Source organism: Amphiura filiformis, chromosome 4 (assembly GCF_039555335.1).
Source record: "Amphiura filiformis chromosome 4, Afil_fr2py, whole genome shotgun sequence".
NCBI lineage: Eukaryota > Metazoa > Echinodermata > Ophiuroidea > Amphilepidida > Amphiuridae > Amphiura > Amphiura filiformis.
In genome coordinates, this window is record NC_092631.1 from 36904091 (window position 1) to 36910708 (window position 6618).

The 6618-nt window shown below is 36.7% G+C and overlaps 1 long non-coding RNA gene across 1 annotated transcript; it reads left to right on the top strand.

Moving 5' to 3' along the window:
* The first annotated feature begins 611 nt into the window (after positions 1–611).
* LOC140149823 (uncharacterized) lies at positions 612–3105 on the top strand. Its single transcript, XR_011858743.1, has 3 exons — positions 612–892; positions 1970–2048; positions 3010–3105. It is a non-coding gene; the product is annotated as an uncharacterized lncRNA (long non-coding RNA).
* Positions 3106–6618: the final 3513 nt, after the last annotated feature.

Genomic DNA, 6618 nt, shown 5'->3' on the forward strand with positions numbered 1-6618 from the left:
GCTAATAAAGGAAACCTAGGTTATTTATGAGAAAATAAACTTAAAATATTAAAAATTGAATATTGTCAGGTTGTGATAAATAATTAAATAAACATTAACCGCACATTAGCGGCACATGTTCATCATGATCAGTCCGAGTCCAGCATGCTTGCTTGTAAACAAATCAATCGGGACTTCCCCAGGCCATCAAACAGCGATCGTTCGGAAAGCATGCAAAAAGTGCACAATTTCCTGACGTTGCATTTACAAATATTGCATTATTTACTTCAATTCTCAGCGTCTTCAGCAGATGGTGATGCTGTGATGATATCTTGTCTACAATCGAGATATTCCTCACTGATGACATCATATGATTGACAGAATGACGTCATAGGGTGTTATGATACAAATGCAAAATTAGGTAGCAGTTACTTCAAAATGTGGAGCAAACTGCTATGCGATACAGCCAAATTCGAACCCTGATACCTGGTATGGCCTCAATCTATAAAGAAAATACACCTATTTTTATGCAAAATTGAATTAGAAACACACTTTTTATTTTCCTCTTTGTTTTTACAGAAACAAGCAAGCTGAAACTAACAGAGTAAACTTTTTGGCTCCATCCAAAAATGGCTACATCAGACTCATTACTAACCCAACAAAGTCCACGTAACCATGGTAACCGGGCACCATATCCTATCCCATACAAGAATATCAACCCGCTTCTCACACCAGCATCGGAATTAAGGAGTGTGTCAACACAACCCAGGCCACCTGCTCATGAGTGGGCCCTGGGAGTTAGAGGCAGGGTTGATCGAGATGTGGCCGAAGGATTGCGTGCTTCTGCGGAGGATATCACAGACTTAGTTGAAGAGTTGTGCGGAGTGTTTATAACAGCTTTACAGAAAAACAGGTGAGTTAATGATTGAAAGGGAGACACTCAAGTATGGGTGTGTCCATGCCTCAAATTTTAATTTGTTGGGGCACCCATTTTCAAGGCCACTGGACAAAGACAAAAATGGGCACCAAATCCAACAAGTGATGAAGAATGCCTTGATCAGTTATTAAAGGTCTGGGACACCAAGGCCAAAACTGAAAAAGGGCAGGCAATGGCCTCGGTGGCCTCCCTGGGTGTGTCTGAATTGTAGCATGATGCCCATTTTGTGAGATTATCACCCTACCAGTATTTGGTGTTAAAACACATTCCAGCTACGGTGACAGCTCGGGACGTCAACGATGGACAAATTCCATTTACTTTCAGCCAAGGTTTGTGTGTGTGAATGCGATGGAGCAAATTAATCAGCAATCAATACAGCCTTAAATTGCTAGGAATTGAACAGGGCACCTGTCTCATCAAATTAATCTATTATCCATTCCAGCTCCAGTGACACCTCATTAATTTCCTTTGGATGCATTGAAATAGTTATAGCATTTTACTTTAAAAATCATTATAACAGGTCTGTACACATTTTGGAGGCCTAATCCTACCCAGGACAATATGCATGAGATGTCACTGGAATTGGAACAGATAACACTTCTTCAGAAGTGACAGAGGTGTCATTAATATAATTATTATAATATGGAGAGCTCTAGTTGTTTGGTTAAAGTGCTAAGGTTTGGGCAACTTTATTCCGCTTTCGATGATGCAAAAAGCCTTTTGGATCAGACCTCTAAGTTGTTAAGGATTAATGGAGAAGCAATTGTATTATTTTTAATGAAAACAGTTTCAAAAAATATTTTAATTATGGAAACATTTTGATACTCCATATGGATAATATGGCATTGGAGTCATTTAAATTAAGCCTCGGCATCTATATATTTAAATGTCATGGCTTGTTGTCCCACAGCTCTGAAATAAACTTGCAGATGATGACAGGGAATTGTAATTGGTGTGGCACCATGAAACCAGACCAAATTCATTGTATTTTTTCCATCTTATGATAAAACACTGAAATCACTTTGTCTCTCTTATTTGTTCATTTTTGTACAGAGTATCAGACTGGTGTTATGTTAAGGATGTGTTGGCTTTACTTCGTCCCTATGCCAAATATCTCAAGAATAACCAACAGGTAATAATTGGGCTATTCTATAAATAATGGGTACTCCCCCTAAAGAAAATAAAGAAAACGTGTGAGTTACAAAAGCAAAACAAATCAAAACAAAAACAGCAAAAACAATTGCGTTTTCACCAGTGGGAACTTTCCCAAGAATAACCAAACCCAAGAATAATCAAACAACATTTAGTAGTAAGAATTCCAAAAAAAGTCAGCTTCTTTCAAATTTCTAAATAAAGAAGACATGGGAAATAATTCCCAACACTTTAGGCGGCATTTTATCTGTTTTCTTTAGATAATTAGAGGCACTGGCAATTCCCAATTTTTTTAATGAAACCAGAAATACCAAATTTGTTTTTCAATCAAATTCTAGCCTGCAAGTCCCCAAGTTGTCTTCGTTCAAAATGACTTGTCTTATGCGTACCTTAAATTTCTGGAATAGCCCAAATCATGTGTGTAATGTGTCATGAGAGATGGATTACAATAACAGTACATGTATTTTGCAAAGACCTTTTGCATCGGCCAACCGCCTGTTCTGATCAATGCATAAAAAGAAGTAGGTCTATGCAGCTTGTTCGGCAAATGAGGTTCGATGTGATGATGACGTAATTCAATTGGCCAATCAGAATCCCACGTCCAGCAAAAGATTTAAACAAAATACTATACACCCAGTATCAGCATAGTTCTATCACACTTCCTAAGGTAGTATTGGGTAACTGCCTTTATGTTAATATGGAAGTGGGGTCCTTATTGGCCAATTGAATCATAGCATGAAACCTCATTCGCTAAATAATCTGTGTTGCATTGTGTGACCTAGTTCTTATCACATGATTGACATCTTGCGAACATTGACAAGTTGGAAACGTTAAGTTAATAAAAAATACCAGAAAAAGGTGACAAGTACAACAATAGAAAAACATAACAAAGCAACTTACTCAAAACTTTTTTTAAATGAATTGGCTCTCTATCTCTTCAGATAACCCACTATGTTGACAGGATCTATTACCATCTTCAGCAGCACAGTGACAAGTTAGAATCACTTAATGTTATGGATGCCATCATACAAGTCTTCCCAGAGGTAATGTATATATACCGTCAAAAGGTGAATTCTGTCCTCTTGATCACACAAAATAAAATTGGATTTTGGTTGAAGCAAAGCCGTCAAGAAGAAGCATGTTGAATTTGATTGCCACCTGTATTACATATACTGGCATATAGCACTTGTTTCAAAAATGTTTAAGCGTTATTATGTGAAATGTATAGATGCTTGTTATTGTTGTACGCATGTTTAAATGCTATCCTCTGAATTTCTTTTATGAAATGCTACTGTATTCGACCTTGAGCTTAACAATGTCATTTGCAGTAAGGCCCTTAATACCGTACTGACGCGAGTATAGTCCCACCCCGTTTTTGGTTGAACATTTTTCAAAATTGCGGGGTGGGACTATACTCGAATTTTAATTTTAAAAAAAATGCTAGGATCATTCATGGTTGATTTAAAAAAAAAAATTCTATTAATGATTTCAAAATGCATTGAATTTGTATGCACTTTGAAATCATTAATAGAGTATGACATGAGTACAAATTTATTCAAAACACATAGGCCTACAATATTTTTATTTTTTTTAAATCAACCATGAATGATCCTAGCATTTAGGTCATTTTTTTCTGAAATTTTTCGAAAATTTTGGGGTGGGACTTTACTCGAAGGTGGAACTATACTCGCGTCAGTAGGGTACTATGTTATGAAAGTCCAAATTTTCCATGTAAAAGAATATAATTATAGTAAAAGGAACCTGATATATTTTCGAATCTATTGAAACTCAGTGCTCAGATCATGTTTTCCTATGATTTAAGAGCCAGTCTCCCTTATTATGTACCCAAATCAGGGGTTGTGATACAAAAAAAAATAGAATTTTCTCTAAAAAATAATTTTGGTACATATTAGCACCAACAACTCACATGTAAAATATGAGCGTGCACAGCGCCTCGTTCAGCTTGAAAAAATTCTTGAAATTTCAGCCTCTCTGAGCCTTACTTGCAAATGGTAAACTTTGGAGGTGCATAACATCGTGCGCCATCATCAGTGTTCGAATTAAGCAATTTTTTGAGGTTGTCCGCCGGACAACCTCAAAAAAAAATTTGGTTGTCCGAAAATATTTTTGGTTGTCCGAAATTTTAATGAACTTTTTAAGCTTAAAGTTGCAAGTTTAAAAACATACACTGCCGCCAAACACACTTTCCCCAAACTCACCTTGTTGCTAATAAAATATCAAATATATCCAAGATAATACAGGTTGTATGTTTATCAATTATTTATCATCAATAAATCCATGTTTGTGCCGTATTTTATGCTTAAAAGCCATCAGAATTCATGATTGTTTTCAAGAAGTCAAGATTTTAATATGTACGCAAAAATCTCATTAATTATTCATGAGCTCATAGGGAAATCCCGAAGAGACAATGGGTGTTTTGAAACTGATCTGATCTGAATATTTTTTATGCACAAGTCATTATTTGCCTCGTAGGCTCATGTCTTGAAACTTATAATAATATCATCATCAGTAATCTAATCACTTAGCAACGGTCAGAGGTCAGATTTTTTGCCTGGGTTTTTGCTGACAGCCAGTTTTTCTTTAGACATAATTTTACTATTGCAAGAGCTTGACAGATTCGGGAACCATGCTAGCCCTTGACCGACCATGTGTCAAAATGCCCAAACCAGGTGTTTACATTTACCGATGCACATGGCCAAGGTTGGGTATTTATAAAATACTGGCTAAAATTATGGGTGAATTTTACTACATTGGTCATAATTTCTTCTGAAAATTTCAAGATAATAATGCAATGCATTTTATATTAAGCTTATTCAGTAACAGTGGTGCACATTTTTATGGTTGTAACTTGCAGCAATCCAGACTTGCAATCGAAGGCAAAGGACTGAACTTCCCCCATGCAAAAACCTTTTTTTCCGGTATCGTGGGGCTCGATAAAGTAAACAGATAATGGCTGCGGTTGAGTTTCGCAGCTCATGGGTTGTGGAACCACGTTTAAATTCATGTTTATTTTATTCAAAAATAGTTTAACATTTTAAATATTACCATCGGCTAAAAGATACTCGTACAAAGGTAAGTTTTGGCTACAGATTTATGGTTGTCCGGCGGACAACCGAATCAGTATTTTTGGTTGTCCGGCGACTTTTTTAGTTGTCCCGGGCGAACGGACAACCAAAATTTCGAACGCTGGCCATCATCATCCCAACCTGCATTTTGCATTTTTTAAAGTACCAAATGGTTACATTACAAAAACCAAGAAAAAAAATTGGGATCTTGATGGCGCACAAAATCAGCAAATCCAATGATTTGATGAAAAGCGCCTTTGTGCAAACTTCAAAGCATCATAACGGGCTGCGCCATCAAGATCCCAAGTCCGAACAAGTTTGAAATTAAAGACCTCCATGGCATGTTTCATTTTTCAGCAAAAAATTTTTGGGATTTAGTTGGCGCACCGAGTTAACAGAGGTCAAAGGTCAAAATTTCCTATTTTCGCACATATTTGCACGCCTGTATTATTTGCGCCAGCGTCACCTGACTCTCCGAATAGGATTTCAGCAAAGAAGAGGTAATTCTCTGCAAGAACTGAAAAAATTAGCTTGGGATCTCTTGATCTTCATATTTTTCTGATTTTTTGAAAATGGACTTAGCCTCATTTTGGAGGTCAATTTGACCTCTTTTTCCCACTCGCTGCACAATGTAGGCTTTTTACTGCATCACAAAAAGATGCGCCAACAAGATCCCAATTTTATTTTTCATCGTCTAGCTTCTTTGGCGACCAGTAGACAAAAAACAAGCAACAGCTAATTGGGATCATGTGGGCGCACTAATATAAAGAGGTCAAAGGTCACGCTTTGTGCCAAAGTGATGCATATTTGCCTATGTGCAGCACGAAAGTGGAACTTTGACCCGCAATAAAAATGTGCGCCAACAAGATCCCATCTTAATTTTTGGATGATTGGATAAAGGGGCTTATGTATAACTGATAACAAGTAAAAAAAAAGTGGGATCATGTGGGCGCACTAATTCAATAGAGGTCAAAGTTCATACTTTGTGCCGAATTGGCATTACTTTGCCATGTGCAGCACAAAAGTAGAACTTTGACCCGCAATAAAAATGTGCGCCAACAAGATCCCATCTTACTTTTTGGATGATTGGATAAAGGGGCTTATGTATAACTGATAACAAGTATAAAAAAAGTATTTTGACAAAATTTTTTTTTACTCTCACCAACTACCATGATGGAATCAGCATCATCTGAAATGCACTCACACAAGTTTCTATGAGACATGTCTGGTGATCCCCATTGAAACAAAGTATGAATTTTGACCTCTATTGAATTAGTGCGCCCACATGATCCCACTTTTTTTTTTACTTGTTATTAGTTATACATAAGCCCCTTTATCCAATCATCCAAAAAGTAAGATGGGATCTTGTTGCGCTATTACATTTTTATTATGGGTCAAAGTTCCACTTTAAGTGCTGCACATAGGCAAAATAATGCCAATTCGGCACAAAGTATGAACTTTGAC